At 43.2% G+C, this 26,349-nt stretch overlaps 1 protein-coding gene across 3 annotated transcripts in view; it reads left to right on the top strand.

Annotated features, from left to right (window-relative positions):
* The first annotated feature begins 909 nt into the window (after nt 1-909).
* Nucleotides 910-26,349, top strand: part of LOC115150308 (neurofascin) — a 171,122-nt gene continuing 145,682 nt past the window's right edge. Inside the window, exons 1-2 of one of the 3 annotated variants that reach the window (XM_029693459.1) lie at nt 910-1,145; nt 6,562-6,733. The gene's annotated coding sequence lies outside the window, so the exon portion shown is untranslated. Of the gene's footprint in view, nt 1,146-4,937; nt 5,009-6,561; nt 6,734-26,349 lie in introns of those variants that run through there. The other 2 variants (XM_029693460.1, XM_029693458.1) reach the window with 2 other exon arrangements.

Consider the following 26,349-nt stretch of genomic DNA (forward strand, 5'->3'; position numbering starts at 1 on the left):
CTAAACTAGAAAAAGTACATTTCCTGAAGAGAATTTGTGCACTTGCTTCAGCTGTCTAAAGTGATTTGTATTTTACTGCGATATGTGTTAACTGTAGAATTCAAGCTGAATATAAGCTAAAGCAGTTCATTACAGTAAGAACAGGTCTCATTACTTTAGTACACTGCTATATATTTCAGCTCGCACATAAACGATTAAAAATGGCAGAACTATGCCTCTGAATAATATACCCTGACCAGGATTCAAACTGAATTTACCATTATACTTAAAGTTCCAAATCTCTAGGTAAGGTGTTGTACTAAGATTGTTTAGTACTTTTGCAAGGGGTTCAAATAAAAATAAAAAAGTCTAAATATTTTATTTTTTCGCCTCACTTAAAAAAAGGAATGTCCTTAATGTAAAAATCGAAATATATAAATACATACTGTATGTAAATATATTCTGTGTACTGGAGTTGGTTAAGTGAAGTGCGTCCGTGTGATGAGTACTAAGGCATGAAGAATTGTGTTAGTTCCCACTCTCAGAGCTAACAGCTTGGCTTCAGGTCAGTGGGCTAATGTGGTCCTGAGCTGAGGAGAAGACCCAAGTTTGATACTAGTCATATCTGTGGTTTTCTCTCTCCTTCGAACGCACACACACACTCACTCACACTGAGATGTGCCACACTGTGTTTTTGACGGAGGAGCTTTGTGAGAGATAGAATGGGTTTGAGCCAATGAGGGAACAGATATGGCTGCATGAAGTAATCCACAGCTCTCTGTCTGTAACTCAATACATATTAGTTATTCCAGAAAACAATAACTCCACTGTAACTTCCACCTCTCCTTAAATAAATAGCACCGCACCAGCAGTCTTTACTGTCACCAGTCAACGTCTCTTTCCCCCTTCCCCGCACCTCAACACCTGTCCCGCGCTACCCACTCACATCGACCCACTGACCGGGAGCGCGCACCAGCCGAAGATGTGATTGCGGCTTCACGGATAGCGAGAGAGGAGGAACAGGGAGAGAGAGAGTCCTGTACCGCATTACACGAAATAACGAGCACAGGCACACACTTACACACATGCTACTGCAGAGCTGACACACACAGCGGAGAAAAGAGAGGGAACAGCGAAATATCTGCGGTCACGCCACAGGCACGCAGGTAAGTAAACAACAGCATTCCTCTAACAGGCTTCTAATAATAGGTCATACCTTCGCATCGGGTAGTGTCATATTGTCTAGTGGCTAACGGGTTTATGAATATTTGAAAATGTCAAGATTAAATTATGCTGTGAAGGGATGCCGCCGCTTCGGTAAAGATGGTAGATGTTTTCGGTAAAGCCATCTGCAGTCGTTCTTGACCGGGTGTAGCCTTCTCACGTTGCGGAGCCGAGCCTAATGCGCTGCGCATGGATGGATGATGCTGCGGTGGGTTCTTTTTTTGCTGCTCTGCGCAAATTATAAACAGGGTCAGTATACAGTCGTTTATTTCCACACACCAGTCACATTTATGTCTTTATAGGTAGTTGTGATGTTTGATACAATATTGAAGGAGACAAACTAGCAATTTAATGGTTGTCAGCATGGTTGTTTTGTTAGGCCGGCAGATGCGGGCGGGATGGCTGGTACTGTAAATTATGCTACAGATAGGGAGGATGATAGCACTCCTCGAAGTGAATGTGAGTGTTGTCGCAACAGAGAGTCTTTTTGGAGGTTGGTCATGCAGAGATAATTCAGGGGATCCGTTTGGTTATCTGAATCATGTCACCAAACGAGCTACGCGCGGCCCATAGCTCTTCTATTCAGCATTCTGATTCTGATTCATACATCCGCCAGGCCTCTCTGTAAAGACAAATTAGCTAGGCCTACACATTTAATGGTTATAGGCATACATTGTGGTAGAAATCAACATAACTTTAGCCGAGTTTCATTCACCTGGTGTCAGTTAGAAGTGAAGAAAACAGATAGGCTTGATCTCTTGTTCTGTCTTGGGTCTGTGCGTGTGTGTATCACTACCTGGGCTGTGGCCTTATGCAAGGGCTATAGAGGGGAATATCTGTCCTCTCAGTGGCAAAGGGGCAGACGTTCCGATCTATAGTCCTTACGTAAGGCTATCAACAGGCCACAGCCCAGGTAGTGATACACTCACACACACACTTCTCTATCTTCACAAATTATTTGCCACTTGTCTTACAAGAAGCTAAAATGACTATTATGATTGCACACTCTACACATCAGCACTGAGACTCTTAGCAAGGAGTTACAGTCAGGGTCAGAATGGGTAATTAACAACAAACGGGTCTTAAATACATCTTGATTAATGTCTGGTAATATGTTAAGGTATAGTAAAGAAAGACCTGGCAAAGCTGCAGCTGGCTCAAAACAAAGCAGCTGGCCTTGCCCTTAAAGGGGCAATCAGCCGTTACTACATCCCTTTTTGGACTTCTAAATTAATGATATGTACACATGGATTATTATAGTTTTGCCCCACTTTGTCTCCCCAATTTTGTCATATCCAATTTTGATCTTGTGTCATCGCTGTAACTCCCCAACTGGCTCGGGAGGCGAAGGTCCGGTCATGCGTCCTCCTCAACATGGCCCGCCAAACCGCTTCTTAACACCGTTCACCTGACAACCGGGGGTCAGCCTGCAGGCACCTGGCCCGCCACAAGGAGTCGCTAGAGCGCGATGAACAAAGTAAAGTCCCCCCGGCCAAACCCTCCCCTAACCCGGACGCCGCTGGGCCAGTTGCACGCCGCCCTATGGGACTTCTGATCACGGCCGGTTGTGAAACCGCCCGGGATCAGACCCGGGTCTGTAGTGACGCCTTTAGCACTGCGATGCAGTGCCATAGACCGCTGCTCCACTTGGGAGGCCATCCCCATTGATTCTTGAAGAATATTACTTAGAAATGCGGCAACTGTTGTACCCCATCAGAACCCCAAATATACGCTTGTTTACACCAATGTTTGAAAACAAAGAAAATATAAGCAAACACTATATAGCTTCAAAACATGGTTAAAACTATAATTTTGATATCATGGATGGTCAATCCTTGCATCCATTTCTCCAGCTCCATACCTCATCTTTTTACCAGGGGCAGGGAGGCCGCTTTGTTGTTGTTTCTATTGCTGATTGCTGCTTTATCTGCACACACAGAACTATACTGAGCAAAAATATAAATGCAACAATTTCAACAATTTGACTGAGTTACAGTTCATATAAGGAAATCAGTCAATTGAAATAAATTCATGAGGCCCTAATCTATGGATTTCACATGACTGGGCAGGAGCACAGCCATGGGTGGGCCTGGGAGGCCCACCGACTGGGGAGCCAGGTCCAGACAATCAGAATGAGTTTTTCCCCACAAAAGAGCTTTATTACAGACAGAAATACTCCTCAGTTTCATCAGCTGTATGGGTGACTGGTCTCTGACAATCTCGCAGGTGAATAGTACAGGATGTGGAGGTCCTGGGCTGGCATGGTTACATGTGGTCTGCGGTTGTGAGGCCAGTTGGACATACTGCCAAATAAAACGACGTTGGAGGCTACTTATGGTAGAGAAATTAACATTAAATACTCTGGTAACAGCTCTTTTGGACATTCCTGCAGTCAGCATGCCAATTGCACGCTCCCTCAACACTTGTGTAATGGCCGTCGTTGAAATGAGACCAAGGTGCAGCGGAGGATGTGTTCATCTTGTAAGGTTTAATGACCGAATGAACACTACACAAAACAAAACCAAAAAACGACCAGCCACAGTTCTGTCAGGATACAAACTAAACAGAAAACATTCACCCACAAACCCCAAAGGCAAAACAGGCTGCCTATGTATGACTCTCAATCAGCAACAATGAGCTACACCTGTTCCTGATTGAGAGCCATACACGGCCGAAACAAAGAAAACCACCAGCATAGAAAAAGAAACCTAGAACTCCCACCCATGTCACACCCTGGCCTAACCAAAAATAGAGAACAAAAAACCCTCTCTATGGACAGGGCGTTACAACTTGAGACATCTATATATAACTTTTTTTATTTATTTATTGTGAATTTAAGGATATGTTTCATTTTTTACAACCAAATCTATTTTTTTATGTAAATTGGATGTTATAGAAGGGTCCAGACACCTTTTTTGTGATTTCACATGTTTTTGACAAACTTACCCCAAACAGCAAATTACTTCCTCATCCTCCTTGTGTGCCAGCCAGCCAGGTCACCCATGATACAAGTCAGTATGCGGAGTCAATCACCACCTTCCGGAGACACCTGAAACCCCACCTCTTTAAGGAATACGTGGGATAGGATTAAGTAATCCTTCTAACCCTCCCCCCCCCAAAGATATAGATGTACTATTGTAAAGTGGTTGTTCCACTGGATATCATAAGGTGAATGCACCAATTTGTAAGTCGCTCTGGATAAGAGCGTCTGCTAAATGACGTAAATGTAAATGTAAGTATTCGACTTCCATCCATGTCTGTGGCCGTCGGAAGATAATGTGGAAAACGGCCACTAGGGGAAACAGTGAGCCTTGTTATGTTCATGTAGGTTTGGGTTTTGCTAAGGATTTGGGGATGGCATATGGGTGTATAAATCTGCCTCAAGTGCCAAAGGTTGCAATAGAAAATTGTTTTTGTGATTTTATTTTTAAAGCCTGTTCCAAACCTTAACCCTTACCTTAACCATTCAGAGTTAATAATGCCAAAGCATAAGATTTGGAGTTAATGCCTAAACTTAACCCTAACCTTAAAAATGTCCTTTATTTTGACAGTTACCTGTAGCAGCAGGCTACACAATGGAACAGCTGGATAAGGGAAATGGCTAGAGTCGCGCAAAACGGAATATTCCATTGGGGATAAAGTTCGGAATGTCACAATTTCATGTGTACAACATCTAAAGACCTGCATCACTATACTGAGAGCTTTGCCTTTCTAAAAGGATGTATTTGGGTGTTTTTGGAGCCTTTGTTCAAGTTTTTTTGGGGCCCCTACACAACGAGGACGAGGAAGTGATTTGCTGTTTGGAGTAGGTTTTTCAAAAATGTGAAATCACAAAAAGGTGTCTGGAACATTCTATAACATGCCATTTACATCATAAGATTTGGTGGTAAATATGAAAACGTATCCTTTGATGGAGTATCTTATATTGTTCTTGTCTATTACTGTTCTGTAATCTGTCATGTATCTGTTCATCTTATGTGGACCCCAGTAAGAGTAGCTGCTGCCTATGCAGTAGCTAATGGGGATCCTAATAAACTAAACTCCCAGCAGGCAGTCTCTGGGACAGCTTAAATACAGCAGCAGAACTGGGCAGATGTCATCTGGAACTATAACTAAGACCCCCTTCACATTCACTGACTGACTGGCGTATTGACAAATTCTTATTGAATAGAATTACTAGAGGAGCATGGATTTGGACCATAATGGAGATAGCAACATTAGTAGACAGATGTTTCCCTCTATAGCCCTTACAACAGACAGACAGACGGAATAAACATGATAATATCTTTATCTAATAAGATGCCAACATTTTGCTTTTTGTCTATTAAGGAAGGATCCTGGTCTGAATTGGGACTCCGAAAGTAAGGGACTAAGGATCCTGGTCTGAACTAACTGAATTACTTAGACATCAGTCCAGTAAAAAAGTCAGGAAGAGATTTGAGTTCAACATTATGTCTGTAGGCTAGAGAAGATTCTGTCCCCACTAATTTCGTCTGACCACATACAAAGCTTCTAGTTTTGTGCAAACATACATACAGATCCATCAGAATAAGACTACATTCCCTGCTTTTCAACTCAACTGATCTGCTGCCATATTATTTCTGTTATGAATGAAAGATGCCAGGTTTGAATGGTAGCCAGCCAGGACTGTGAACTGGAGCTGGGCTCTCTTCTAGCTGTGGAGAGACCGTCTTTAGTTTGGGGACATGGATCTGTCATCAACCCCTTTATGGATACATTCTGTCAGTCCTTCTCTTAGCCTACAGGCTAAAAGGACACTTGCACATATGAATACACACACACACACACACACACACACACAATGCCTCGTCATGAAGGGAAATCGAACCCTTGGATTCGGATGCCGTCTGTTTGGCGGCGGGCTGTGGGTTTCCTCTGATTAACAACAGAAGGAGAGATGCGTGTGATAATTTGGAGACAGTGGCAGATGTGCTGTCAGGCTTTAAAGACATGTAAGAGTCCAAATCAATCACAAGTTCCTATAGGTCATGTCAGTCTATAAAGTCTGTAGCAACAGTAGCTCCACTTGGTTTGTCAGAGAGCAAGGTGGAGCTAACACCTACCAAATCAATTCAGATCTATACGCATAGTGAGTAGGGACTAGGAGTTCATTTGGAATTTGGCAACTACCAGGGTCGAGTGGTTTTTGGTCTTGTGATCTTATTGTGGATGGGGATTTCTCTCTGTGTTGCAGTACACATGTTTCACCACCATTTACATTTTTTACATTTTACATTTCACATTTTAGTCATTTAGCAGACGCTCTTATCCAGAGCGACTTACAGTAGTGAATGCATACATTTCATACATTTCATAATATTTTTTTTGTACCACCAGGTGCTGCTGTTTCATTTTCTAAACAGTGTTGTTCTCTGCTGACGTGACTGGTGTCAGAACTTATCTAGTCTCTGTGCTGAATGGCTTTTGGATGTTGATGGCTGACATCTGACCTCGAGCAAGTCCAACATTACAGCTTTGCTCCAATTGACCCTGCTCCCCAGGGTAGTGAGTAAGTACATCCTAGATGTTTCATCACCATTACCTCACATATCCTTTGTGTTTGATTCCAATCCGAGAGTCAAATCCAGAAACTGTGTTTACCACTTACACAAGCAGGTGCCCAAACCCCAGTAGCATACTGGCTGTATATGTGCTTCTTTGTTTCTGTGAGTGTACATTATGTGTGTGTTGAACATACGCCTGTCTACCCGACCATCTTATCCCAGTCCCTCACAATGTTTTTGGGCCATATGGCCTCTTTTTCAGTGATCCCCTCGTATGCTAGCATGCTGTTAGCTGATTGGAGCACTGCATTGTGGTCAGTCTTGGCCTGGCCAGGTGGTTGTGGGGAGACCCGCGGAGGTGCGCAGCGATAGGTTAATGAAATCTGCATTAGAGAACCCTGCTGTCCTCTCAGTGGCTTATCTGGCAGTGTGTGTGTGTGTGTGTGTGTGTGTGTGTGTGTGTGTGTGTGTGTGTGTGTGTGTGTGTGTGTGTGTGTGTGTGTGGCTTTCCTCTCCATAGCTTAGCTGGCATTGAACTGAGCCAGAGCGCTAGAAGAACTGCAGGTTTTAATTCAGACCTTGGCACTCAAGTGTCATTCTCTAGGTCAGGAGGATACAATCTCATTCAGACACACAATGAGTTGTTTATACCAGAAAGCATGCACACATGCATGAATCAGTCATCCTATCATGGGAAACGTGTCTTTCTCTTCCCTCCTCCTCAGAGAAAGAGAAGCATTGTGTGCTCTCTGCTGCTTCACATCTCTGCACGTAGCACTGCAACATTAGGACATGCATATTTATCAAGGACAAATCCGACAGAGGACTTTTCAGTTTTGATAAGGACAAAAGCAGAGCATTACATGAATGCCAAATAGATCCTGCTTTTAGATACTGTGTTTAACTTATGGTTTTACCTATTCTATTATATTCTTAAACCAAGTATTACTAAGCGCACACCACTAACTTAGTGTTCTATTCTGTTTTCTTTTATCCTACTTCAACATGTTAGGAGATGCATATTCTGTGTGTGCCTGTATGTGTGTATGACTCTGTGTGTGCCTGTATGTGTGTATTGCTCTGTGTGTGTGTATGACGCTGTGTGTGCCTGTATGTGTGTATTGCTCTGTGTGTGTCTGTATGTGTGTATGGCTCTTTGTGTGCCTGTATGTGTGTGTGTATGGCTCTGTGTGTGTCTGTATGTGTGTATGGTCTTTGTGTGCCTGTATGTGTGTGTGTATGGCTCTGTGTGTGTCTGTATGTGTGTATGGCTCTGTGTGTGTCTGTATGTGTGTATGGCTCTGTTTGTGTATGGCTCTGTGTGTGTCTGTATGTGTGTATGGCTCTGTGTGTGCCTGTATGTGTGTATGGCTCTGTTTGTGTCTGTATGTGTGTATGGCTCTGTGTGTGTCTGTATGTGTGTATGGCTCTGTGTGTGTCTGTATGTGTGTATGTCTCTGTGTGTGCATGTATGTGTGTATGGCTCTATGTGTGTATGGCTCTGTGTGTGTCTGAATGTGTGTATGGCTCTGTGTGTGCCTGTATGTGTGTATGGCTCTGTTTGTGTCTGTATGTGTGTGTGTATGGCTCTGTGTGTGTCTGTATGTATGTGTGTATGGCTCTGTGTGTGTGTGTTTGTATGTGTGTATGGCTCTGTGTGTGTGTGTCTGTATGTGTGTGTGTATGGCTCTGTGTGTGTGTGTGTGTCTGTATGTGTGTATGGCTCTGTGTGTGCGTGTCTGTATGTGTGTGTGTATGGCTCTGTGTGTGTGTGTGTGTGTCTGTATGTGTGTATGGCTCTGTGTGGGTCTGTGTGCTGGTTTGTTTCATTAGGCTCATGTGTAGGTAGCATCTGGTGTTCTTCAGAGGAAATTAGCCTATAGTGAATCCTTTATAGTTCATCATTACTAGTCTGTCTGTAGCCTCTTGGTTAGTGCAGGACATCTGCTACACTAGCTACTGGTACAACAATTTACACTCCATTTCTATTGAGGTTAGAAAATATTTGGAAAATGATGAAAAGTAATGTTTTTATGATGCTGTTACTCTAAAAGCACTGTTTAATAGTTTTGAATTTCATGTCAAATCAATCAATTAATCAATCAATTAAATAAATACCTGCTTTTTGTCTAAGGTACTTTTTGTATAAAGACATTGACCACTTTCCTCACACTTTGGTGATGTTCATCATATTTTCTAAAATATTGTGCTATTTTGTGCCAAAGCATTTTTTATTTAGTCTGGGTAGGGCTTTTGAATGAGAGTGATCATTCATTTCATTGTATTTATTTAGCCAGGGTAGTCATCAGCAACAATTGCCACTGTTTTCTAGGGACTTCTGGGTTCATCAGACACACAAAGCCCTAAACCGACCATCCTTCCTGTTGAAGTCGGAAGTTTACATACACCTTAGCCAAATACATTTAAACTCAGTTTTTCACAATTCCTGACATTTAATCCTAGTAACAATTCCCTTTCTTAGGTCAGTTAGGATCACCACTTTATTTTAAGAATGTGAAATGTCAGAATAATAGTAGAGAGAATGATTTATTTCAGCTTTTATTTCTTTCATCGCATTCCCAGGGGGTCAGAAGTTTACATACACTCAATTAGTATTTGGTAGCATTGCCTTTAAATTGTTTAACTTGAGTCAAACATTTTGGGTAGCCTTCCACAAGCTTCCCACAATAAGTTGGGTGAATCTTCGCGCATTCCTCCTAACAGAGCTGGTGTAACTGAGTCAGGTTTGTAGGCCTCCTTGCTCGCACACACTTTTTCAGTTCTGCCCACAAATGTTCTATGAGATGAGGTCAGGGCTTTGTGATGGCCACTCCAATACCTTGACTTTGTTGTCCTTAAGCCATTTTGCCACAACTTTGGAAGTATGCTTGGGGTCATTGTCCACTTGGAAGACCCATTTGCGACCAAGCTTTAACTTCCTGACTGATGTCTTTAGATGTTGCTTCAATATATCCACATAATTTTCCATACTCATGATTCCATCTATTTTGTGAAGTGCACCAGTCACTCCTGCAGCAAAGCACCCCCACAACATAATGCTGCCACCCCCGTGCTTCACAGTTGGGATGGTGTTCTTCGGCTTGCAAGCCTCCCCGTTTCCTCCAAACATAACGATGGTCATTATGGCCAAACAGTTCTATTTTTTTTTCATCAGACCAGAGGACATGTCTCCAAAAAGTACGATTATGTGCAGTACCTGTTTCCTTCAGCATCTTCACAAGGTCCTTTGTTGTTGTTTTTTGTTGTTGTTCTTGGATTGATTTGCACTTTTCGCACCAAAGTATATTCATCTCTAGGAGACAGAATGCGTCTCCTTCCTGAGCGGTATGCCGGCTGCGTGGTCCCATGGTGTTTATACTTGCGTACTATTGTTTGTACAGATGAACGTGGTACCTTCAGGCGTTTGGAAATTGCTCCCAAGGATGAACCAGACTTGTGGAGGTCTCCAATTTTTTTCAGAGGTCTTGGCTGATTTCTATTGATTTTCCCATGATGTCAAGCAAATAGGCACTGAGTTTGAAGGTAGGCCTTGAAATACATCCACAGGTAAACCTCCAATTGACTCAAATGATGTCAATTAGCCTATCAGAAGCTTCTAAAGCCATTACATTATTTTCTGGAATTTTCCAAGCTGTTTAAAGGCACAGTCAACTTAGTGTATGTAAACTTCTGACCCACTGGAATTGTGATACAGTGAATTAATCTGTCTGTAAACAATTGTTGGAAAAATGACTTGTGTCATGCACAAAGTAGATGTCCTAACCAACTTGCCAAAACTATAGTTTGTTAACAAGAAATGTGTGTAGTGGTTGAAAAACGAGTTTTATTGACTCCAACCTAAGTGTATGTAAACTTCTGACTTCAACTATATATATATATATATATATATATATTACATTTACCGTTAATTTCCATAATTTCATTTCTTATCTACAATGTTTGTTTGGTTACGGTAATTTCTGTTGAATGCATTAATGTATTATTATTACATTCTTACCGTTGTCATTTTAGGAGTGGTGTCGTGGAAATTCTAATCAATAATGAGGAGAGACAAGGTGAATCACCAATCAGCATATTACTTCATTCAAAATGTGTTAATAACGTTGATTAATTATTGCAATAATGAAGCTTGTCAACGACCCACCTGTAGGTGATTCGTGGAGAGCCCAACGAGTGGATTTGAGCCACAGCATTTTATAGCAAAATCCATTCTCCTGAATGTTCATGACAAACATTAGATGTATGGAATGGGTCACAAGGTTAGGATTCGTATGAAAGATACTAATAATTCACAGCAAACAGTATCTGCTGTGAAGACTGTTGTCATTGTGTAGAATGCATGGTCTGGCCCCCAAAACGAAGTTCCTTTCATAATTATCCATACTGGAGCCATCTCCACCCTGGTACCCCATAGAGCAGAAACACCAACTCATGCTATGGAATGCGGTCTTGTTAAGTTTATCACCCAAAGACATCGTAATTCTTCTGTCAGTGTTAAATCTCCCAGAGGCCCATCCTCAGTAGAACACACACAGATGAGAGTATTCTAAGAACCCGCTATTCTGTTGCATAAAACAACCGTTTGATGCAATTACAGCATTATAACATAATCTTGCAATTTTGCTCTCACAGTGGACACATTGTTTGCAGAGTGCACAACCTAGGCAACAGCTGTGAGAAACACGTTTTAGTTTATTTCATTTCGTTTACGAGTCCCCATTGGCTCCTGCCAAGGCAGCAGCTACTTTTTTAAAAATGTTTATTTGATTTTACCTTTTTACCTTTATTTAACTAGGCAAGTCAGGGTTCTACTCTTCCAGGGGTCCAGCAAAATTAAGGCAGTTATACAAGTTTAAAAACATTACAATATATTCACAACAGATTTTATAACACATTAAGTGTGTGTCCTCAGGCCCCTACTCTACTACGTAACATTTTTTAAACTAGGCAAGTCAGTTAAGAACAAATTCTTATTTACAATGACGGCCTAGGAACAGTGGGTTAACTGCCTTGTTCAGAGGCAGAATGACAGATTTTTACCTTGTCAGCTCGGAGATTCGATCTAGCTACCTTTCGGCCCAACGCTCTAACCACTAGGCTACCTGCCTCTTCATTATTACTACCACATATCTACAACACAATCGATGTGTACGTGTGTATAGTGCGTATGTTATTGTGTGTGTGTATGCGTGTGTCTGTGCCTATGTTTGTGTTGCTTCACAGTCCTCGCTGTTCCATAAGGTGTATTTGTATCTGTTTTTTAATCTAAATGTACTGCTTGCATCAGTTACTTGATGTTGTCATAGTTCCATGTAGTCATAGTTCCATGTAGTCATTGCTCTATGTATTACTGTGCGCCTCCCATAGTCTGTTCTGGACTTGGGAACTGTGAAGAGACCTCTGGTGGCATGTCTTGTGGGGTATGCATAGGTGTCTGAGCTGTGCGCCAGTAGTTCAAACAGACAACTCGGTGCATTCAACATGTCAATACCTCTCAAAAGTACAAGTATTGATGAAGTCAATCTCTCCTCCACTTTGAGTCAGGAGAGATTGATATGAATATGCAATTTTCACCTGACCACACGACTGAACAGTAGTCCAGATGCGACAAAACTAGGGTCTGTAGGACCTGCCTTGTTGATAGTGCTGTTAAGAAGGTAGAGCAACACTTTATTATAGAAATACTTCTCCCCGTCTTAGCTACTACTATGTTTTGACCATGACAATTCACAATTCAGGGTCACTGGCTCCGGAAACTCTGAGGGCCCAGAATATTTTATACAATGTTGCAAGTTTGCTAGCATGAGCTTTGGGCCGGACCAAGTAAATAGTTGATTCAATGTTTCAAGTTCCTTCCAGACAGGCCATGCCTAGCCAATGTGATTTATAGGATATTTATTTTTATCAGGATATTTTCTACCTGCGGGCTGCATTGTTTTTATTTGTTGGCTTTATGTGGTCTATTTTTATATATTGCCAATGGCAATAGAAGTTATTTTTAGATTTGTATCATTTTCATTTATATAGAATGTTGTTTAACCACATGACATTGATTTTGAGATATGAAACTGTTCCACAAAAATGTGCACATGAAAATCATAATTAGCACACATATCAGTAGAAATTAGGGATGCACCGATATGACATTTTTGGCTGATACTGATATCCGTTATTTTCCTTGCCAAAAAGCCATAGCGATTTTTAACATTTTAGCGGCCTTTTATTAAGCATTCTAGTACAGTTAAATAGTTGACGCACACACACACATGGACACAGCGGTGTAAGGCACTGCATCTCAGTGCAAGAGGTGTCACTACAGTCCCTGGTTCGAATCCAGGCTGCATCACATCCGGCCGTGATTGCGAGTCCCATAAGGCGGCGCACAGTTGGCCCAGCGTCATCCTGGTTTGGCCGGGGTAGGCAGTCATTGTAAATAGGAATTTGTTCTTAACTGACTTGCCTAGTTAAATAACGGTACCACACACATCACACCACACCACACTGACCAAAAAGTTATTTTGTTGGGATTTACGAATGTCCCCATTACCAGCAAAACATAATCAAAACTTTCATATCTTTCACTTACTTGCTGTGTTTCGTTGTTCATTTGTTCAGTCGGTTCATCTTGTCCAGCTGTGTATGTAAAATTTCAGGTAAACCCTGTTTCTTGTCTGCATCGAAGTAGCGGTCCTTGTACCTAGCATGGAGCATGGTGGCGACACAGTAGAGAGGCTCAGAGAGAATACCACCGAACCACTTGTTCACAGCCTCAAGTACTTTTGTAAGTTTTAACCCCACAGTGTCTGCAGTTTTGTTGAGCAGGCATCTCAATGCCATGACAGAGGGTATCACGTCTGCTGCAGGCACAGTTGATTAGCGTATTTCTCCAGTCAGTTGTTTGAATGGCGCTAGGAGTGTGTTCATGTTTCCAAGTTTCAAACATGTTCTCAAATGCCATTGAAATGGCAGCAGCGGTATGACAATGAGCACATTCTTGAGCATGCAATACAGCTTTCCTCAGTACGAAATCCTCGTTGACCCACTGTGCTGTCAGACTCAGCATGCTCATGGGCTGACATCGCCAAATGTCAGCCGTGAAGCTAATAGCAGTGACGCCCATAGCAAGTAGCTCATAGATGTACTGTACGTTTCAACAATACTGTGTAACTCCGGTAGGACAACATCTGAAAAATAGTGTGTACCGGGGCTCGACCAGTCGGCGAAAGCCAACATCATCCACGACAGAGGACGGTTGATTGTCAAGGGAAATGAATTTCATTATCTTGGCTTTAATGGATTTCACCTTTGAGTTGTCTCGCTGAAATGTTCTTACTCTTTCAAATGACTGCTGGACTTAAACTTGTTTAGTTGTTGGAAGTGTGCGCTTAGTATTTTTCTGCTTTTGTTCTGTGTAGCGCTGTATTTTTCATGGCGTCATTACGTCATCTACCTACGTTATATAGGTATGCTCGTCAGCTTTGACATCAGTTTTGCACATCGGCATTAAACTAGACATCGGGCCAATGTTGGCATTTTTAGCTATTGGCCGATTCCGATATGCTCACCGATATACCGTGCATCCCTAGTAGAAATGGTACGATAACTTGGCACTCCAAATGGAAAAGTTTGCTGACCGCTGGTGTAGCCAATTATCGGCAACTTCAGGAGCGTAATGACAGAATCCACGAAGGCCAGCAGCAGCGGAGGACAGGGTCGGGAACAGGTTTCTTTCTTCTGGTTAGGCTATATTGATCTCTGGCTCCCTCTTTTTAGTAATTTGTCTTCATTTTTAATCACAATGCTTAAAGCATCAGACAAGCTCAGTAGCCTACACATAGTTGATTTTATAAAAATGTATGGTGTGTCTATATATGAAAAAATACACGTTTGAAATTTTTGACCAATCCATTGGGGCTCATTGTGTAGACAGAGTGGCTGTGTAATGTCTTTAAAGATGCATTTAGATTATACTGGAGTGCACGCACACACATACCATCAACTGTCGTGTCACCCTTGGTCTGGCTCTCAGCAGGACTGTGTCATTTTACCCAGTATGTGAGTGTTGCGAGTTGCGACTCTCCCCACAATATACACACAATACTCAGACAAAGAACACAATACATTTATCTCACAGTACTGATGTGAAATGATGCAAAAACAATGATAGAGAATGAATTTGATTATTTCGGAAACCATGAGCATAGTTGGAGATGGAGTTTTGTGTTTATTATGGATCCCCATGGAGTTGGGAGAGCATGTCACTTGCACTGCCAGGGTTGTGCTTTTGATTCCCGGGAGATTGTGTGTGTTTAGTGTTTTATTAGGATCCCCATTAACTGCTAGTAACAGAGCAGCTAGTCTTCCTGGGGTCCACACAAAACATGACATGATACAAAATCTCAATAGACAATAACAACTCAAGGACAGAACTACATAAATGTAAAATAAGAATACACACTTTTATACACTTAGGCTACTGTATATCTGTATATATACTGTATATTTCTATGTTTGTGTGTGTGTAACATCACTCTCCAGCTGACGAGAGAGAGAGAGAGAGAGAGAGAGAGAGAGAGAGAGAGAGAGAGAGAGAGAGAGAGAGAGAGAGAGAGAGAGAGAGAGAGAGAGAGAGAGAGAGAGAGAGAGAGAGAGAGAGAGAGAGAGAGAGAAATCAATCAATCAATCCTCGGTGTAGCCAATTATCGGCAACTTCAGGAGCGTAATGGCAGAATCCACACACATTCTCTCTTTCTCTCACACTCTGCACCTTTGCAGTCTGTCACCATCTACATTCCCCATACCTTTCCTTCCCTCCCTCTCTCTCCATCCCCCTCCCCACTTCTCCCGCTCACATCTCTTCTCCTGGCAGATGGACAGTGGTGGCAGGGTGAAGAGGGGTGAGGTTGTCTCTGTGGGGTTTGAGGGGAGTGAGGTGGGGGACATTGGGGTCTTTTGATATTCAAACTGGCCCTCTGCTGTCCTCAGGGGACCTACTATTGTCTCCATTGTTCTGCTGAAAATGGGTCAAGAAAGAGAAAAAGGAACACAGGAGGGGGGTTAGGATGAGAAAAAGATGGAAAGATTGATTGGTAAGAAAGAAAGAGAAAAATGAACATGGGGATGCACCAATGGGAGACAGATGGGGAGGTGATGTTCTATTTATTGGACTGGATTAAGTGTTTTTTGGTATGGTACATTGTAGTGACCATATTGTGAATCGGACTCAATGGACGGGTCGGTGTGCTTATATTTTTCCTGTTACATACAAGTGAGTAATGTAAATGTTTTTTTTTGTTGCATATCCCAACTCCCTCCCAGGGTCACCATTAAACAGCACTCCTGGAGCAATTAGGGTTAAGTGGCTTACTGGAGGGCACAGCGACAGATGTACAGTGGTTCCTCCTTTAAAAGTTGTGTCATACTGCCGCAGCATTCTGTGGCACGTCATTTAATTCTCAAACATTTCTTCTGTTACTGCAAGTTAGTGCTAGTTTGACCACCAGAGGGCATCTTTGAGAAGCATTTGATAGTATTCCATAATGGCATTACCAGAGAATTTAAAACCTTTTTTGTAATAACATAGTATGAGAGAGAGAGAGAGAGAGAGAGAGAGAGAGAGAGAGAGAGAGAGAGAGAGAGAGAGAGAGAGAGAGAGAGAGAGAGAGAGAGAGAGAGAGAGAGAGAGAGAGAGAGAGAGAGAGAGAGAGAGAGGACCCTGCCCTAGCTGGCTACCACCCAGTACTCTACCCTCTATTTATATACTGTCTATACACACCATTATACTGTGTGTATAAATATTTATATTCTCGTTATTCTTAATTTTTTAAACTTCTGGATTATGTTTATTGTGTTATTATTGCACCTGCGATAACATCTGCAAATCGGTGTATGCAACCAATACATTTTTATTTAATTTTGAATTTGACACACAAGCACACACACTCCCATCTCTTTGGTATGGAGCTAGAAGTCCACACAAAGGGAAATCAGCCAGACAAATCAACCAGATAAATTAGGCCTCTGGAGAAAAGCACAATGAGACCAGGGAGAGAAGAGAGAGAGTGTGTGTGTCAGACTACAGAAGACTAATAAACTATGCAATGCGACAAGGCCTGTCTGGAAGGATTCGGAGGAATTAACATTCCATATTACATTAAACCACAAACTGATATGTACAATATAGTATCATCACTGGGGGTGGAAACAGGACATCAACTGATTGATCAAACTCGTATCATATGACCCAAATCAATGTAGTTAATCTGTTTCCTAGTTAATCCTCACCATTTTTATAGCATAGTCTCAGCTATACGCCGCCATAAATCAATCATAAATGAATCCTTTAATCCAATCTCCAACCCCAAGACCCTATGCTTAATTACACATGAACCTGGCGCATTATAGAGTGGTCACTGTAGAGCTCATCTGGAATAGGTTCGTCTGAGACTGGATTTGTAACATGTCATGTTATACGAGGTAATACACCAGGGATGCAGCTAAATGGTATACACCATCCCAAGGGGACAAGACATCATGTATGGACAAATATACACACCCATGTAGTCATGTACCCATACGCATGCATATGCATATGCACGCGCACACACACACCCTCCCCAGGAGACTAATGGAGGGGCGGGGCATAGAGATCCTATTAAATTACTAGAGGGGCTATGTCATAAACTCTTGAAGTTCCAGAATGGGGTGAAAATGGCAGCCTTATTGGTCAAGGAGAAATCCAAACCAGTGTAATTGGAATGAATGGCAGTAGAGGCATAATCCTGCAGGAAAATAAAACAAAGGCATGTGATATCTCAGAAATTGTGTAATATAAGTGTTGTCAACCTAAAATATTGTCATATAATCATGAAGGTTGTACGGATTTTATACCCATTTTCTCTTTAAATAGCCTCTAAAATATATGTAAACAGACCATACATGTCGACATTTTCATGGAATGCTGAGAGTGCTATTACTGTATATGATACAATATCAGTACTTGTTGCATTTACAATTTGTCTAAGTCCTATCATCAACTGATTTCAGCCAGTATATGGCTGTGGATTGACTGCATTGAATGTAAGGTTGGCATATTAGCAGTTAATTTGTAAAATATATGTACTCATTCTTCCAAAACTGTTTGGCTAGCTAGCTAACAAACATACAATGCAGATAAATTCTTTAAATTCATTATTTTACACTATCTTATTACAGCACTGGAAACCATGGTTAACCATCTCACTGACCAAAACGGCTGACCTTTATCCCATCATAAGAAGGTTCAAGTCCATTCTAGTATTCTAATTCTGTGGAGGTGACCTTCAGAGAGAGATGAAGAGAGCGGTGAAGAGAGAGATGAAGAGAGCGAGATGACGAGAGAGATTAAAAGAGGGATGAAGATAGGCTTGGGCGGTATCCAGATTGTCATACCTTCATACTGACCTTGTGCCATACTGGGATATTGGGTAATACCAGCACTGACCACAAGGAGCGCTGTTTTCAAACCCCACTGATACTCTGTAATCTGAAGGTTAGCAATACTAACAAGTACATGTAGAATCCCATAGTAAATGCTAACGAGCGCATTGCAAACTTTTTGTACAGTTTCTGACCTCAATTATACAAGTATACAAGTAAATCAAAAATGCTACTCACAGTTTGCTGCACACACAAAACAAATACTAGCCAGCAAGGCTCTTGATCCAGGAGGGGAAGAAGCTAAACACTTAGCTAGATAGATAACGAGCTACTAAATTAGCAAACCAAATGCACAACTGCAGAGCATTTAGCACATTTTTGACAGCTAAATTAATAGTTATAAGATATCTAGCTGGCAAACATTTAGTTGTGAAATCCATACTGTAATTAGATCACCTAGCGCTGCACAACAGTGAGTGACTCGCAAGGCTCCAGTCTCTCGTCATTGTGTGCTTGTAAACAAACACCACGTGACATGTGACTGGGAACTAAGCTTCAAAATAATGTGACAGCTGAAATGAAGAACACAATGTTCTTTATCTCCAAACGTATTGCACAAGTTGACTGCTGGTATTTACTTAAAAAGTAGCAAGAAATATTCAAAAGTATGAAAAAACTTCAAAGAAATAGTTTCAACGTTATTGACAGTATTGAAAAACCATCCAGTGGTTTCCAAATACCCTGGTATACGATGTATACGGTATATTGCCCAAGCCTATATGAAGAGAAATGAAGAGACAGAGATGAAGAGAGAGATATGAAGAGAGATCGATCAATCAATCACATTTATTTATAAAGCCCTTTTTACATCAGCTGATGTCACATAGTGCTATACAGAAACCCTGCCTAAAACCCCAAACAGCAAGCACTGCAGATGTAGAAGCACGGTGGCTAGGAAAAACTCCCTAGAAAGGCAGGAACCTAGGAAGAAACCTAGAGAGGAACCAGGCTCTGAGTGGTGGCCAGTCCTCTTCTGGCTGTGACGGGTGGATATTATAACAGTACATGTCCAAGATGTTCAAACGTTCATAGATGACCAGCAGGGTCAAATAATAATGATCACAGTGGTTGTAGAGGGTGCAACAGGTCAGCACCTCAGGAGTAAATGTCAGTTGGCTTTTCATAGCTGATCATTCAGAGTTCGAGACAGCATGTGCGGTAGAGAGAGAGACAAAAACAGCAGGTCCGGGACAAGGTAGCACGTCCGATGAACAGGACAGGGTTCCATAGCCGCAGGCAGAACAGTTGAAACTGGAGCAGCAGCATGACCAGGTGGACTGGGGACAGCAAGGAGTCAGCAGGCTAGGTAGTCCTGAGGCATGGTCCTAGGGCTCAGGTCCTCAGAGTGAAAGAGAGAGAGAGAATTAGAGGGAGCATACTTCAATTCACACAGGACAACGGATAAGACAGGAGAAATACTCCAGATATAACAGACTGACCCTAGCCCCCTGACACATAAACTATTGCAGCATAAATACTGGAGGCTGAGACAGGAGGGGTTGGGAGACACTGTGGCCCCGTTCGACGATACCCCTGGACAGGGCCAACCAGGCAGGATATAACCCCACCCACTTTGCCAAAGCACAGACCCCACACCACTAGAGTGATATCTTTAAACCCCCAACTTACTACCCTGAGACAAGGCCGAGTATAGCCCACAAAGATCTCCCCACGGCATGAACCCGAGGGGGGCACCAACCCGCAAAAGAAGATCACATCAGTGACTCAACCCACTCAAGTGACGCACCCCTCCTAGGGACGGCATGGAAGAGCACCAGTAAGCCAGTGACTCAGCCCCTGTAATAGGGTTAGAGGCAGAGAATCCCAGTGGAGAGAGGGGAACCGGCCAAGCAGAGATAGCAAGGGCGGTTCGTCGCTCCATCACCTTCACACCTCTGGGCCAGACTACTCTCAATCATAGGACCTACTGAAGAGATGAGTCTTCAATAAAGACTTAAAGGTCGAGACCAAGTCTGCATCTCTCACATGGATAGGCAGACCATTCCATAAAAATTGAGATCTATAGGAGAAAGCCCTGCCTCCAGCTGTTTTCTTAGAAATTCTAGAGATAATAAGGAGGCCTGCGTCTTGTGACCGTAGCGTTTGTGTAGGTATGTACGGTATGACCAAATCGGAAAGATGGGTAGGAGCAAGCCCATGTAACCTTGAAATCAGCCCTTGCCTTAACAGGAAGCCAGAGGCTAGCACTGGAGTAATATGATCACATTTTTTGGTTCTAGTCAAGATTCTAGCAGCTGTGTTTAGCACTAACTGAAGTTTATTTAGTGCTTTATCCGGGTAGCTGGAAAGTAGAGCATTGCCATAATCTAATCTAGAAGTGACAAAAGCATAGATTCATTTTTCTGCATCATTATTGGACAGAAAGTTTCTGAATTTTGCATTGTTACATAGATGGAAAAAAGCTGTCCTTGAAACAGTCTTGATATGTTCGTCAAAAGAGAGATCAGGGTCCAGAGTAACGCCGAGGTCCTTCACATTTTTTTATTTGAGACAATTGTACAATCATCAAGATTAATTGTCAGATCCAACAGAAGATTTCTTTCTTTCTTGGGACCTAGAACTAGCAGCTCTGTTTTGTCTGAGTTTAAAAGTAAAACATTTGCTGCCATCCACTTCCTTATGTCTGAAACACAGGCTTCCAGTGAGGGCAATTTTGGGGCTTCACCATGTTTCATCAAAATGTACAGCTGTGTATCGTCCGCATAGCAGTGAAAGTTAACATAATGTTTCTGAATGACATCACCAAGAGGTAAAATATATAGTGAAAACAATAGTGGTCCTAAAACGGAACCTTAAGGAACACCAACATTTACAGTTGATTTGTCACAGGACAAACCATCCACAAAGACAAACTGATATCTTTCCGACAGATAAGATCGAAACCAGGCCAAAACTTGTCCACGTAGACCAATTTGGGTTTCCAATCTCTCTAAAAGAATGTGGTGATTGATGGTATCAAAAGCAGTACTAAGGTCTAGGAGCACGAGGACAGATGCAGAGCCTTGGACTGACACCATTAAAAAGTAATTTACCACTTTCACAAGTGTAGTCTCAGTGCTATGATCTTCCTGTCGGCTTGGGAGAAGCGTCGGATCTCTCTGCCATTCCCGTGGAGTACCAGGACCTCCAGGAGGTTTTCAACAAGGCCCACGCTACATCTCTCCCTCCGCATCGACCCTACGACTGCGCTATTGACCTTCTCCTAGGAACTACAACGCCTCGGGGGCGGCTTTATTACCTGTTGGGTCCGGAGACCAAGACCATGGAAATGAACGATGAAGACTCTCTTGCTGCAGGGAGTATTCGCCCATCTGCCTCCCTCGCCGGTGCAGGGTTCTTCTTTGTGGAGAAGGACAAAACCCTGTGCCTGTGTATTGACTATCAGGGCCTTAAAGACATCACGGTTAAAAGCGTTACCCTCTCCCACTCATCTTCTCAGCTTTCAAGCCTCTCCAGGGGGCGACGATCTTTTCGAAGTTGGGCCTTTGGAACGCTTACGATCTGGTTTAGATACTGGAAGGAGACAAATGGAAGACAGCCTTTAACAATGCTAGCGGGCACTATGAGTAACTTGTTATGCCATTCGGAATAACCAATGCTTCCGCAGTGTTCCAGGCCCTGGTCAACGATGTGCTCCGTGACATGTTGAACCAGTTCATGTTTGTCTACCTCGACGACATCCTTGTTTTTTCCGTTCAGCTCAAGACCATGTCCTCCACGTCCTACAGGTCCTTCAGCTTTTTGTTAAAGCAGAAAAATGTGAGTTCCATAACTCCACCATCTCCTTCCTAGGATATGTCATCGCTGCAGGAAATATTCAGATGGATTCTGACAAGGTGAGAGCGGTGATGGATTGGCCTCAACCTACATCCAGAGTGCAGCTGCAATGTTTCCTGGGGTTTGCTAATTTCTACCACCGTTTCATCCGGGGTTACAGCATCCTGGCTTCCCCCCTCTCAGCACTCACCTCTCCCAAGGTTCTGTTCATGTGGTCTCCAGCAGCTGACCGGGCGTTCTCGAACCTCAAGCATCGACTCACTACAGCGCCCATCTTAATCCATCCGGACCCGTCCCGTCAGTTCTTGGTGGAGGTTGATGCCTCAGACGTCAGTGTAGGGGCCATCCTGTCCCAGTGTTCTGCCTAGGACCAAAAGCTGCAACCCTGCGCTTTCCTTTACCATCGTCTTAACACCGCTGAAAGGAACTATGACGTGGGAAATCGATAACTACTCGTGGTCAAGATGGAGTTGGAGGAGTGATGGCACTCGTTGGAGGGGGTGAAACATCCATTCTTAGTGTGGACTGACTATAAGAACCTGGAATATCTCCGCACCGCTAAGCTCCTCAACTCAAGGCAGGCTCGATGGGCCCTGTTTTTCATTCGGTTCAATTTTACTATCTCATTCGACCCTGGGTCCAAGAATGTGAAGTCTTATGTTCTCTCATACCTGTATGGCCCTGTTACTATGCTGTCTGACCCCGAGACCATCCTTCCTACCTCCTGTCTAGCAGCTGCAGTCATCTGGGGTATAGAGAGCCTGGTCCAGGTGCAGGGGCCCGGCTAACTGGATGCTTGTCCCGGACTCTGCCCATTCCCGTGTTCTGGAATGGGCACATTCCTCTAGACCAGTGGTTCCCAAACCTTTTACAGCCCCGTACCCCTTCAAACATTCAACCTCCAGCTGCGTACCCCCTCTAGCACTAGGGTCAGCGCACTCTCAAATGTTGTTTTTTACCATCATTGTAAGCCTGTCACACACACTATACATTTATTAAACATAAGAATGAGTGTGAGTTTTTGTCAAGACCCGGCTCGTGGGAAGTGACAAAGAGCTCTTATAGGACCAGGGCACAAATAATAATAACAAGTAATTAAAGGGCAGCAGTAAAATAACAATAGCAAGACTATATACAAGGGGGTAACGGTACAGAGTCAATGTGCGGTGGCACCGGTTAGGTAATATGTACATGTAGGGTGAGTTATTAATGTGACTATGCATAGATGATAACAACAGAAAGTAGCAGTGGTGTAAAAGAGGAGTGGGGGGCAATGCAAATAGTCTGGGTAGCCATTTGATTAGGTGTTCTTAGTCTTATGGTTTGGGGTTAGAAGCTGTTTAGAAGCCTCTTAGACCTAGACTTGGCGCGCCGGTACCGCTTGCCGTGCGGTAGCAGAGAGAACAGTCTATGACTAGGATGGCTGGAGTCTTTGACAATTTTTAGGGCCTTCCTCTGACACCGCCTGGTATAGAGGTCCTGGGTGGCAGGAAGATTGGCCCCAGTGATGTACTGGGCCGTTCGCACTACCCTCTGTAGTGCCTTGCAGTCGGAGGCCGAGCAGTTGCCATACCAGGCAGTGATGGAACCAGTCAGGATGCTCTCGATGGTGCAGCTGTAGAACCTTTTGAGAATCTGAGGACCCATAACAATTTTTTTCAGTCTCCTAAGGGGGAATAGGATTTGTCGTGCCCTCTTCACGACTGTCTTGGTGTGCTTGGACCATGTTAGTTTGTTGGTGATGTGGACGCCAAGGAACTTGAAGCTCTCAACCTGCTCCACTGCAGCCTCGTCGATGAGAATGGGGGCGTGCTCGGTTCTCTTTTTCCTGTAGTCCACAATCATCTCTTTTTTATTGATCTAGTTGAGGGCGAGGTTGTTGTCCTGGCACCACACGGCCAGGTCTCTGACCTCCTCCCTATAGGCTGTCTCGTCGTTGTCGGTGATCAGGCCTACCACTGTTGTGTCATCGGCAAACTTACTGATGGTGTTGGAGTTGTGCCTGGCTGTGCAGTCATGAGTGAACAGGGAGTACAGGAGGGGACTGAGCACGCACCTCTGAGGGGCCCCTGTGTTGAGGATCAGCGTGGTGGATGTCTTGTTACCTACCCTTACCACCTGGGGGCGGCCCGTGAGGAAGTCCAGGATCCAGTTGCAGAGGGAGGTGTTTAGTCCCAGGGTCCTTAGCTTATTGATGAGCTTTGAGGGCACTATGGTGTTGAATGCTGAGCTGTAGTCAATGAATAGCATTCTCACATAGGTGTTCCTTTTGTCCAGGTGTGAAAGGGCAGTGTAGAGTGCAATAGAGATTGCATCATCTGTGGATCTGTTTAGGTGGTATGCAAGTTGGAGTGGATCTAGTGTTTCTGGGATAATGGTGTTGATGTGAGCCATGACCAGCCTTTCGAAGCATTTCATGGCTACAGACGTGAGTGCTGTGGGTCGGTAGTCGTTTAGGCTGGTTACCTTAGTGTTTTTGGGCACAGGAACTATGTTGGTCTGCTTGAAACATGCTGGTATCACAGACTTGGACAGGGAGAGGTTGAAAATGTCAGTGAAGACACTTGCCAGTTGGTCAGCGCATGCTCACAGTACATGTCCTGATAATCCCTGCGGCCTTGGGAATGTTGACCTCTTTAAAGGTCTTACTTACATCGCTGCAGAGAGCGTGATCACACAGTCATCCGGAACAGCTGATGCTCTCATGCATGTTTCAGTGTTATTTGCCTCGAAGTGAGCATAGAAGTAGTTTAACTTGTCTAGTAGGCTTGTGTCACTGGGCAGCTCTTGGCTGTGCTTCCCTTTGTAATCTGTAATGGTTTGCAAGCCCTGCCACATCCGACGAGCATCAGAGCTGGTGTAGTACGATTCGATCTTAACCCTGTATTGATGCTTTTCCTGTTTGATGGTGTATGTCACGGAGCATAGCGGGATTTCTTATCAGCTTCCGTGTTAAGAGTCCCGCTCCTTGAAAGTGGCAGCTCTAGCCTTTAGCTCAGTGCGGATGTTGCCTGTAATCCATGGCTTCTGGTTGGGGTATGTATGTACAGTCACTGTGGGGACGACGTCATCAATGCACTTATTGATGAAGCCAATGACTGATGTGGTGTACTCCTCAATGCCATCGGAGGAATCCCAGAACATATTTCACTCTGTGCTAGCAAAACAGTCCTGTAGCTTAGCATTGGCTTCATCTGACCACTTTTTTATTGATCTAGTTACTGGTGTTCCTGCTTTAATTTTTGCTTGTGAGCAGGTTTCAGGAGGATAGAATTATGGTCAGTTTGGTCAAAACTCTCTAGGAGGTAGTGTGGTCTACAGTTTATCATGAGATACTCTACTTCAGGCGAGCAATAGCTCGAGACTTCCTTAGATATCGTGCACCAGCTGTTATTTCCAAAAATACATAGTCCGCCGCCCCTTGTCTGCTCGTTCAGCCAAGTCTCTGTGAAGCATAAGATATTACAGTTTTGAATGTCCCGTTGGTAGTTTAATCTTCCGCGTAGGTCATCTATTTTATTGTCCAAAGATTGCACGTTTGCTAGCAGAATGGAAGGAAGTGGGGGTTTATTCGATCGCCTATGAATTTTCAGAAGGCAGCCCACCCTCCGGCCCCTTTTTCTCCTGATGTCCAGAAGTTATTTTCGGTCATAAGAGACGGAAGCGGCAACATTATGTACAAAATAAGTACAAAAATAAGTTACAAACAAAAAAATACAACTGGTTGGGGGCACGTAAAACGTCTGCCTTCTTCTCCCGCGCCATGTTTTTCTTACATATAAAACTTTATTTGTTCATTGAAAATTGTGAATAACTCACCACAGGTTAATGAGAAGGGTTTGCTTGAAAGGATGCACATAACTCTGCAATGTTGGGTTGTTTTGGAGAGAGTCTCAGTCTTAAATCATTTTCCACACACAGTCTATGCCTGTATTTCGTTTTCATGCTAGTGAGGGCCGAGAATCCACTCTCACATAGGTACATGGTTGCAAAGGGCATCAGTGTCCAGCGTGTTTTGGAGGATACTCTGAGTGCAGCCCAATCCGTAATCTGGCAGTGGCTTCTGATGAAATTCAATTTTCACAGAACCGCTTGTTGCAATTTCAAATATCGGTAAGTGGACTGGAGGCAGGGCATGAAAGGGATAACAAATCCAGTTGTTTGTATCATCCGTTTTCCATCTCACTTATGTGCTTCGCTCTATCAAATTTAACATTGTCCAGAAGCTTGAGTTCATTTGCACACAAAAAAATCATACAATGATGGAAAGACCTGTGTATTGTCCTTGTTAATGCAGACAGAGAGCTCCTTCTTAATAATAGCC

The sequence above is a fragment of the Salmo trutta genome, chromosome 16 (genome assembly GCF_901001165.1).
Source record: "Salmo trutta chromosome 16, fSalTru1.1, whole genome shotgun sequence".
In the NCBI taxonomy this organism is placed as follows: Eukaryota; Metazoa; Chordata; class Actinopteri; order Salmoniformes; family Salmonidae; genus Salmo; species Salmo trutta.